A 12,211-nucleotide genomic window follows, 5' to 3' on the forward strand; every position below is an offset into this window, starting at 1 on the left:
ACCCTTTGATGAATGTGTCCACAGAACACACAGGGCCTAATACAGAGTTCAAAACAGGTTTGTAAAAATTCTCCTGCATTTGATGCAGTTCAAAATAAAAAGTAGAAAAAACAAAACGTATTTACACCGACATACTTAGTTGGATGCATCTCATTTATTGTAAAATATGCTGAAAAATAAAGAATATTAATATACATCATAGTGTCCTAGCTAATACAAGCATACGTGGGTGGTTGAGGCGGTTGCAATCTGGTTAAGTGCAAACAGGGCTGGCGCTACCATTAGGCAAACCTAGGCATTGCCTTGGGTGCCAATGGTAAAATGTCTGCACACACTTTCATAATGGGGCTGTAACTGTGTTCAGAGTTTACCAATCACATTCAAACACAAAGGTAAGTAGTATATAACTATCAGCAATAAAAGTGATTGGCATTAACACCAAATAAAAATCAGCTGTTCCTCTAGGATTACTTTAGATCAGGGGTGTCCAACCTTTTAGCTTCCCTGGGCCACATTGGAAGACGACGAGTTGGTTTGGGCCGCACATAAAATACACTAACACTAACGATAGCTGATCATCCAAAAAAACATAGAAAACATAGTTAACATATTAAACTTACTTGGAAATGAAGTTAGTAAGAGTTAGGAAACCTGTTGCAGAATCATGATTAAAGCAGTAGTCCCATTTCCAGCTACAATTTAACTTACCTGCATCTGCCCCTTAGTGGGGTTCGGGGAATTAAATGGCAAAAAAATTTTTTACCTCTCTTTCTGCACCCAGGAATCATTTTTTTTATTGACCAGTTTGAAATGGTCACCGATATAGGTAGCATCAGGAGGACTAATAGAAATCTACAGAGATTTAAAGATAGGGTGGTGGGAAAAATGGCTCATGGAGCAGCCTCCGATGAGGGTAACAGTGGGTGAAATTTTCACCCTACTCAGCACTGCACATTTAAAATGGTTTAAAATATTAAAAATACAATTATCTCTTAATATTTATATTAGATACATACAGAGAACACAGCTAGTTCATAATTGCATGGTGCAGAAAGTCCAAATTCAGAGTAACAACAATAAGATACTGGATAATCTTTCACTGCTGCTGATAGTTCGCGCGGGTGACTCCTCTGTGCTGCGCTACGCAATGGATGTCGGGTGTGATGACGTCACCCCTGACATTCACTGCGAGCGCCACATGGAGGAGGAGACCAGGGAGGGAGCCGGAGCGCCAGCTGACGGGACCGCAGGGTATTTATTTTATTTTTTTTCCGGATTTTTTTTTTCAGCACTGCCCCCTTGCCACAACCAAAACTCCTGCTGGGCCACATTTACAGGCATGCTGGGCCGCATGCGGCCCGCGGGCCGCGGGTTGGACAACCATGCTTTAGATCATGTAGTACAGCTGTAAAAGTATTCACAATTTATAAACTTTGTACCTTAGTCAATATAACATTGTTATAAGTTAACTCAACACTCCCTGTCGTCTCTCCATGATCTCAGGGCATCCATTACTAGAAACTCGATTGAACACCTTGCGTCTAATGATGATCTAGCAGCAGTCCATGAGCTCTTTGAAATCACCTTATACAGTATCTTGCAATATGAACACTGCAATATGCATGTCTTTTAAAGTATGTGACAGGGGGGTCAGATCACAAAGGTGTACATGTCAGATGTTGCTTAAAATTTTTATTTTTAGAACTTTTTGGAAACTAGTCATGCTGTCACTGTACTCATTTTTTGAGTGGACAATTGCAGTTAAAGGGATCTGTTGAGGTCAAGGCAAGGTCTGGAATAGAAAATATCTGATAGAAGTCCTGTAAACTGGCCAGATATGCGAAGCAGAACCCACATATCACTGCAAAGGACCTGCAGGAAGACTCAGGAGTTGTGGGTCAATGTACAGTGTTGCTTATTGCTTACACAAACATGATCTGTATGGAAAGGTTGTTAGAAGTAAATCTTTCTTACAACCTCATCACAAAAGTGAACATCTGAAGTAGGAAAACAGTACTTAGAAATGTTTTGGAATATAGTGCTGTACACTGTGGGTAGAACCACAAAAATACATTTGGATAAAAATAGGTAAAGCATTTGAAGAAAAGAACACCATGCCACTCAATAAGTATGGTAGTGGATATATTATGCTTTGGGTTTGTATGACATCCGGTGGCACAGGAAATATACAGATGTGAGGAACAATGGATGTAACCAAATATCAAGAAATCCTATTAGGGTGAATAAATTAAAGCCATTAAAGCTAAGGTGTTTCACCAAGATATTGATTCAAAACATATCTAAAAATCCAGCATGAACTAATCACAGGAATGAAATATTAAGGTTTTTGAATGGTCTTCACAGTCCCCAGATCTGAATATTATTGAAGATCTTTAGAGAGATCACAAATATCCAGTGCATGCAAGAAGACCTTGTGAGTGACATAATGTTCAGCAGGGAAGAGAGGGAAAACATGTTCCTACAATAGAAAGAGGCTCCTAGCTGGCTAACTGGCTAACATAAGCATTTGGAAGCTTTGATTTCTGCCTTTAGTTATTAGTACTGACTGATAGTGGGCCACATTAACTGATTCATATAAACGGTTAAAATCAGCAAATACATTGTAAAATGTGCAGGAATATGTCATGTTTAAGATCTGCACCCTATGGAGACTGTGTTAATGTCTTTCCACTAAGATTTGAGTGAAACATGCTATTTGACCCTCAGTGGCCAAAAACTGTACACCTTGTGATCTAACATCATTTTCAAACCAGTGAGTCTGTGTGAACAGGTTTATGTTATTACTACAAATCTTCTTCAGATATTTTTGAGTGTTTATGACCTATCCAGGCTCAAAAGATTTTAATTATGTATCATCTGTCCTACTTTGCAATCTGCTATATTTGATATATTATTATATTGATGTACAACTAATATATTTGATTTATTGTTATATTTGATGTATTAGTATACTGATATAGTTTCTGTTTCATTTATTATTCTTGCTCTATCAAAGCTAGTAACTCTATTCAGGTTTCTCGTAATATAATAAAAAAAACAACTTGGCTACCCATACGATAAAATGTGGACTTCTCTAACCCTTATGTGATGGATCAAAAAAAACACCAACAGTCCAGCACTGCTCAGGTCTATACAACTACCACCTGTTGTTTGTGTTTGTTAAATCAGGCTGCAGGGGTGTCCATGCTACTCACCTGTGAACTTCCCATTGTCATGTTTGTGCATGGTGTGTACTGCTGTTAGATACAGCTGCACAGTCACAAGCTCAATTTCTTGTCACAGGCATATTGTAAGTTTTAAAATGTTTATTAAACATAAACTCGACGCTGCTTTCAAGATTAAACTTAAGAACACATAAAACAGGAATTAATTTATTCACTGAAAATCTATTATCAAATATGCTTATTAAACAGTAAAAAAAAAAATCATATTAATCTAGACTATTTCTAGGGTCTATTTTTAAAAGCACAGCATACATTACAGAAGCTACAAGGCAGGCATATAATTTTAGAGTTGGTGTAGGGCAGGCCTGGACAACCCGTGCAGTGAAACTAAAAGCTCCAGCACGCTTTGCAAGCTGATAGCCAGCCCATAGCTGGCAGAGTATTCTTGGACTTGTAGTTTCATAGCACAGGTTGTCCAGGTGTGGACTAGAGCAGTGTAAAAAAATCTATCTATGGATAAATAAATTTGTGTCCAGTATTTTTCAAAGTGCACATGGCCATACAACATGTCAAAAGATTCTGTATGACTGTGATCTATAATATATTGCTGTTTTTTCTCTATTTTGACGTCAAGTGTTTTTCTATTTAGACATAGATTGCTTTTTTATTAGTAATTTTCTGTGACACATGCAGTATTTCTTTTCTAATACACATACACAGATACGCAAGTTTCTAGTAACGTTTTCAATGCATTTGAAATTTGTCTGTCACACATGACTGATGCTTAACACTAAAGTCCATTTTAGGTAGTGGATGATTTCCTAACAACTCTATTAGGGTACTTTGCAAATGTGAGAAGGTTACAATGGACCAAAATAAACAAAGAAGTTTACCCTTACAGCAATGTAATTTGACTTCCTCATCATCATCATCAGCAGCAGCAGAAGCTATTTATATAGCGCCACTAATTCTGCAGCGCTTTACAGAGAACTCATTCACATCAGTCCCTGCGCCATTGGAGCTTACAGTCTAAATTCCCTAACACACACACAAACACACACAGAATAGGGTCAATTTTGTTAACAGCCAATTAACCTACTAGTATGTTTTTGAAGTGTGGGAGGAAACCGGAGCACCCGGAGGAAACCCACACAAACACAGGGAGAACATTCCAGCAGTCCATAACCCTCATGGAACAATATAGTAAGAGAAGTCTAATGCTCTTTTTTCTTCTTTTATGATGTTCTACCTACAATATTTTTCTGCTACTTTGTTGTTATAGCTAAGTGCATGAGTTAGTGTGTCAATATGGCTATAACACTAAGGGGAGAGGAATATGTGCTCTTTTTGATGGAGCTGGCCAGACATGGGTGATTCGCGAGGTGGAAGTGGACTAGCTTGCCACGGTAGTACACATGTGCAAAAAGTTAATTATTGCTCGTCTTCTGTGGTAATGGTGATAGACACGGGTCATTATTTTCAATGGGATGCCTAGTGCTACATAGGCATATGTTGTGACTGTGATTGTGACTGAAAACTGCGCCTACATGATATACTACAGTATCTCTCGGATTTTACTTCAGCGGCATACAGCATGGTTTGTGCAGCTAGTGTTTAAATCATAAGATTGAACTGTTTTGTACTAAGAGCGACCAACTTAAACAATAATACTCAATAGGAAGCCAGGTATTAGTATATCTTCTAATCTGAACCTCACTGGTACAATGTTGTAATAGGCAAATATGTATCTTTTGGTATAATAAATTTAACATAATAATATGTTCACCCGTGCATGTTTGTATAGTACAACAACAGAGCAAGGAGAGGCAGAGGGAGACGATACTTTATGATTATAGAGGTTTGGGAATGTGGGTAAGGAGGTCCTGTGCCGTTGATTAAATTGAAAATATAAATATTTAATATAGAACATGGTATAGCTGAAAATAGAATGAAACGCCATATATCGCTGCCTGGATGTAATAGAAGCCTCAAACCTCTCCAGTGGAATGTTTTACATAGATCGGCTCCAATTAGGAAAAGATTGTAGTTTGCACTGACTTTTTTAAAGTGAAAAGTGTGCATTAAAGATCACCCGGATACCCAGAAATTATTTTAATGGTGTAATAGATTGATCTCAGTGTAAACCCATGGAAAACAATCAAAGAAAGAAAATAGTGGGCTCTGTATATTTTATAAAATGGCGTAATAAGTTTATAATCAGCTACTTAAAGGTGCAATAAACCCAACGGTTGTCTCCATTAATCATTCCATGAGGTGGGGAAAAATATAGCACTCTCAGGGTAAGACTGGTTGAATGTGTATATTAACTAAGGATGCTCATTATATATATATGAGTCAGCCTTGCACAGTGTATATGGAAGTAGATGCCTCCTTTGCCATAAGTTAATAAAACATCTTTACATCTCTGAAAAGATATTAAAAAAATCATAGAGCGGTATTTTCTTATAACACAATGCATGGCATTTACCATAAAATTACTGTAGTGTTGTGTTTAATGATGCCTTCTACCAGTGTCACAGGGTGCCCATCTGCTTCCCCAGGAGAGTATGTCAGATTGAGACCGGGGTCTCTGTCTAAACACACTGTTTGTTCTAATGGGTAGTTCAAAATCACCCTAACCAGTTTGGTAATTAAAGATACACAGTTAAATTGCTGTATGAGGCGGTAACAGAAAATCCCATCCAATATTACTGACAAATAAAACTGTATATATTATTACATTTAATCTATGTTGATTGCATTAACAGATAACACAAGTAGTTACATTCATCTGATTTAAAAGAACAAATTCTGTGTTAAGGGATTCAGATACTTCTAATTTAAAAGTGATTAAAATACATTGTTGGTAACAGTTAAAACATGCATCAGTACACATTAATGTCTGATGTTCTGATAACTCTGGTCATTGGAAATTTGGGTTTCTTTAAATGTTCCCAAGAGATATTCATTAGAGTGCTAATAATAAACTAATTAATGAGTTTTACAGCTCTATATGTTCATTTTATTACAGTAATCAAATCCAAGGGTTTCCACTTGAGATTTATTAATCCTTTTTGGGACCATAAATGACTATTTGAAGAATACATTAATTGAATAGAGACATCCAATATAGTCATTTGTATAAATGATAAAATTGTAGTGGATTTTCATTATAATAGACTCAATTAGAATAATTAAAAGAATAATTATTTGGATAAAGTATATAAATGTCCAACTTTCACTGCAAAAATAAATAAATAGATATGCACCTGGAGAAATACCAATTTCTGGGTGCCACATAGAGCGTATCAGTCTTAAAGATAGTTTAGAATTTTATTTTCACAAATCCTTATTGTTTAAGGATAATATCAGACAAGAAAATGTAATAGGCAACAAACCTTTTAATTGTTACCATTAACTTATTCCAATTGTTTGTTACATTATAATTATATCCCTTAAATGAGAATCTGTTATTTTAAATCTAGGGCGAGCTGGCAACCTATGGCCTTGTGAAAAAGCTGAATTAAGTGGTAATTGCAGCCCTTCGTCCCATATATTATTTATACATATGTAAAACGTATCACCTGAACAAATACATTGGATAGGAACAAACAGAAGGGACACATACATATGAGGCAGTAAGCCAGGACACATATGGAAATTATAATAGGTACAGTAGATGCAGGGTTTGCGCGGGGATCTCCAGTGCCCCTCTTGCCAGAATGTGCACATGTGGAGTAAAGCCCCCTGTCTGCTCCACCATTGCGCTGCTCTTATTTCAATTCCTGGTCTGTTCAGAGCGGCGGTACTTCACCAGCACCAAAAATATATATTACTCGGGGCAAGGGTGAGCTGGTGTTCCTTGACCATGGGTACATTATAAAGGACACATAGATAGGAAACACAAGGACAAACATCTCCTCCACAGCAAATAGCAAGGACATACAAATATAGAGAACATTTAGGACAGACAGGACATGAGGGTAGAGAGACACATAGGTCACACACGGATAGGACAGTATGGGCATTGACAGTCTCTATGGTCCCGGAAGTGAGAGGGGGCACCACAAAGCCAGATCACCCCACTCATCCAAGGTATCCACTACCCCCTCACACCCCTGAAACCTCCTGTATACTCTGATGAGGTCCCAGTCACATCTTTAGGGAGCAGAGTGGGGGGCATATGAGATTAGAGTGACATTGCCATGGCATTTCCCAAATTTTGCTATGGAGCCTTGCAATGTACTGTTCTGCCTTTTAATTTAAACAGAATATAAGGATGTTAAAATGATGCATAGTCATACACAACAAATAACAAATGAAAACACAATTTATATTATATTCTCACTGTTTTCTGCAAATAATTTTCAAAGTTAAATGTAAGAAATGTACTGTGGCAGGATGGACCTCCTATGCCACCCTGTCTGTTGTGTTGCTGGGGATTGGCTGGGCTGACTTTGCCATTGTCCCCTTTCTTTATCCCAAATGCGCCCTCTAACTCAGTAGGAGGGACATATGCTGCTGCCACCTTATTAGTGGCACATAGAACCGCATCCATCAGGGTAACTCTCATTGCTAGTGTACCCCCTTGCTGATACACCTGAACTCTTGCCTTCAGATCAAGGTTGCTATGGATGGTTCCCCCTGGCCTTTCACACTGGCCAGAGTTGCAGGTAGTAGGAAGAGTGTTGGTACTGGAATGCTGGGTCCCAACCTCAAAACAGCCAGATAACAGATTAGATTGGTCTAATCATCATCATCATCATCATCACCATTTATTTATATAGCCATTAATTCTGCAGTCTAATCTGTAGGTCACAGAAATTGCAGGAGGTAAATAGGCATCAAAACAGGCTCTTGAAGCAATGAAGTTTATTAGCTCACGTGTCCTAATAAGGACAGTTACATACACTAGTTTAAGGTACTAGTGATATCTAGAAGTACAGATGGTATAATACTACATGGTCAAACAGTGCTAGTTTTTTATACAGTTTTGGACACAGCCTGGCTGGGGGTAAATCAGCCCTCTTTTCCGACCAGGCCCCAAAAAATCTGAAATATTTAGTCCAAAGATTAATATCAGGATGTGAGATGTTCTTTAAAGTTGGATTTTAAATGCAATTTATACTTAACAAAATTTACGCTAATCTGGGATATTGCCAATCACATTGTTCAAATGTTTCCTTTTGCTTTAACAAGGTAGGATAGCAGGTAACCCTGTGCTTTAAGACCTGTTGGTCACTTCAAATGAAAATAATTTATTAGCATGAGGCTTCCTTTAGAAAGTTTGCGAAAATCCAATTTCCTCCACTGGCATACATTTCCTATACCGAAATACGACACAATATAAAAAAGTCAGTACATTTGCAAATACAAAAATTGGAGCCCTGCACTATTAATTTAAATAAATTTATACAATAAGCTATTTATAAATGATCCAGCCACATGTTTGATTACCATCCAAGTTACAAATCAATAACAAAAAATTTAAGCAGACGAATTCTAGTGATCCAAAAATTATGTAAATTCATGGTCGGTAAAGGAAGGACAAATATTTGCTAATAGAACAGAAAAGTTTCAATTAAAACTTACAAAAACAATTACATTTTAATTCTTATTTCACCTATGTGGTAGCACAGAATTAGGGGTTTGTATCCAGATCACAATCCTCTACAGTAACTTTCTTTGTATGATACTCTCTGGTAATTTATTGTCAATTTCCACAGGCAATAGCTATTTAAGGTCAGGGACTTGTTGCCTGCAATCTTTGAATGCTTTGCTACATTAGTGTTTGTGAACTGTTTTAAATTCTTTTCTTTTTATGTCATTTCTAGTACCAGAAACCTCATTACATTTGTTGCAACTCAAAAACATAGTAAAGACGATTTTATGTTTATTAATACAAATCCTAACTGGACAACTAAATAAATCAACATTGACATTTTAACAAATAAACTGTATTGTCAGTTGTAAGTAAACTTTGATGATATGCATATGAATTCTCTTTATTGATACAGCTGCAATTTTGCCAACTGAGTTAAGGGAATTTGATTTTTTTAGTAAATGCTGTTTAAAGGTTGTCATCAGCCAAAAAGAGAGGAACATTTAGCATCCTCTATATATTAAATTTTTTCTAATTTTATGCTTTGAATCTGGTTAAAACTGAGATATTTACTCATAAAAAAAATCATCTTTTTTCTTACACTGATTAGATTTATCTGAAAGGATACTTTGCTAAATTTTGCTTCTACAATCCTTATTTTTCTACATGTTTCCTATAATTCATCAACTATAATTACCATGTTTCTCGACCAACTTTGTCATTATGTTGGCATGCTTAATAGTCAGAAGAAATACACTGGCCCTTAAGTATTGTGTTTTTCAAAAAATCCTATGTAACCCAGGGGATGTCAGCTGGTGCTGAGCAGCTTTGGAATATAGGTTTGTATGAAAGCCATCAGATTGTTTAGTAACAAGTACAACTGGAATATTTATAGTAGATGCCAGTGGCCGAAGTGGAGCGGTATGTGCAGATATGATATACCAGCACTTCTTCCCACTGCCTTTGAAGCTGCTCACATGCTCCCAAGTAGTCACTTTGCTTAAGAGCATGTGAGCATATTAGAGATACTGCTGCCAGCAGTTACAGGGATCGCTTAGAGCAGCAGAGCTGGTGTAAGAGGGCTGCAGGACGTGGGGACATGAGAAACATAGCGAGAGTCTCTCTGGAGCAGGTTGATGTGTTCATCAGTGGGGGTGGGGCTTCCACGGCACAGCACTGTGTCTGCCTGTGGCTTCCTGTAGCCCTGTGTGTACAGCATATTCAGCAAGCTGCTTCTGGAGGAGCCCCCTGATCTACAGGTACTAAATTACTGACTATAATGTATCTACATCAGGAAGATGTGTAAACACAATAGGGCTGTAAAAATACCTGTGGGATTTCATATTTTCCTTTTACAATTCCATTTATACAGTCAAAACTATACTTGCCTACTTTCAGGCAGTGCAGTCCGGGAGAGAGGCATGACTAGAGGGCGGGATGGGGTGGGGCGCCGTCAATCACTTCATTTTGGCCTCACCCCCGTGACGGAAATGAGATTTTGGCGCTGGGGGCGGGACCAAAATGACTCGATTCACTGTGAATTGCATTATTTTGGCCAGGGAATTGCGGGATGCAGGAGACTTGCCTGATCACCTGGTAAACCGACCCGGACATTCCGGCAGAGTTGGCAAGTATGGTCAAAACAATGAAAATCTCAAAGTTCACATTAGAAGTAGATGATTTTTTTTAAAGTGTCACTTAAATGGCCATATACTGTCTGAGTCTCTGTGTCTGCGCTTGTCTTTGTGATACTCTGCTATGTTACCTATGGTTACCTTACCTGAGGTTAGAGTTTCAGAGGCTAACTTAAATTCTGTATTACTTTATATACAGTGCTCTGCAATGATTGTAGAGTGTTCTGTGAAATGAAATGCACCTCTGCTTCTCATCACTAAAAAATATAACCTGTGACAAGCTAAGACTGCTGAATTCAGCATCGAGTTGTCCTGATACACTGTGATCAGTGACAAAAAAACATTATTTATTTGTTATTTTTGTATCTGTAAATCTTGTTTATGAGAGAGAAAATTAGAAGCAGGAACAGGTATAGATAGGCAGGAGCACAGGGTAAGGGAGAGAGAAGCAGGGGATGAGGCACAGAGGATAGCAGATGAGGAATGAGAGAGGGGGGGTTACCTGGGATGAAGTTAGGGGTGCATAGCATGTGGACAGACAAAGGAAACAGATAAGGGAAAGGAGACTGGACACATGGAAGACATAAGTAAGAGGTGAACAAACACAGGGAAGACATTAAACGCCAATGGGTTGAATCCACAACACAGCTCCCAAAACCTTATCAAATATCCTTATAGGGATAACCAGCTGGCCCATAAATCCCAATGCAACTTTATGGTGTCAGAAAGACTTAACCCCCTCTGGCCTTGAGGGTATGCTTCCTAAAAGAATACCCAGGGCACCTGCCTAGGTGATCCCTTAAAGAGACAGGATTGAAGAGGGAAGACTCCTGTGGCCAACCTAAGCATAAACAACTGCGCCATGTATTAACTGCTGCCTGCACCACTTTCCCGCCAACGCAGACACTTCTAACAAACAGGCTGCCCGCCACCAACTGACCCTAGAATCTCTGCCAAACAAGCATAAATTTGACCAATAAACAAAACCAAACCCCTGTCTGTGAGATGAACCCCATTTGGTCTAAAAATGTGCTTCTGACAGAGCCTAATTTCTGGATGAGGAATTTACCAACCTCCTGACCCTTTCAAAAATTTTACCACAGCACGATTAACTTGCCTCAAGTTGTCCATAATCAACCCACTATGTGAACCTCTTCAAAATAAATGAGGAATAATATTTGACCATCCAATTGTCATACGAGACCAGCTATTCATAAGGAACTTAAGGTGGTCGATAATGTGCCAAATTAGACCAGTCATTTTCCCCTTACTGATGTCATTACTCCCATGGTGTATGATTAAAATGTCAGGGGCTTGGCTTGTGGCTATTTTATCAACTATTGTCCCTTTGAAATTAGACCAGCACATTCCCCTCCTTCCGATCCATTGCACAATCACCGGGATGGGGCACTTAGACGTATCTTGCGCCGATGGGTGCTTGGCAGCCCAATAAAGAAAAGAATGCCCAAAGACCAAAACTTGAAGGGGCACGGTGTCCAAATCTGTAAATAAAACAATATTCCCAAAATCATTATAAAACTAATATTTGGCATATGGGACACCCACTTAACACTAAGAACTCACAAACATTAACTAGACAACACAAATAAGGATTGATGCATCTTGCTATTAGGCCACACACATTGGCTAAGCTGCCAATCCACAACAACTTGGAAAAGGTAAGTGTAGGGAAAACGGGGAGAAGCAACCCATATGAAGGTTAAAAATGTTACAATACCTCGAAGGTGCTCATGCTATGAGGTCCTTTTTTTTCAGGAAAGTAAGGAAAA

The 12,211-nt window shown here is 38.3% G+C and overlaps 1 protein-coding gene across 1 annotated transcript in view; it reads left to right on the forward strand.

Annotated features, from left to right (window-relative positions):
• LOC142100749 (relaxin receptor 1-like) overlaps positions 1-12,211 on the forward strand; it is a 356,003-nt gene that overhangs the window by 181,467 nt on the left and 162,325 nt on the right. The gene's annotated exons all lie outside the window — the stretch shown is intronic.

The sequence above is a fragment of the Mixophyes fleayi genome, chromosome 9 (genome assembly GCF_038048845.1).
Source record: "Mixophyes fleayi isolate aMixFle1 chromosome 9, aMixFle1.hap1, whole genome shotgun sequence".
In the NCBI taxonomy this organism is placed as follows: Eukaryota; Metazoa; Chordata; class Amphibia; order Anura; family Limnodynastidae; genus Mixophyes; species Mixophyes fleayi.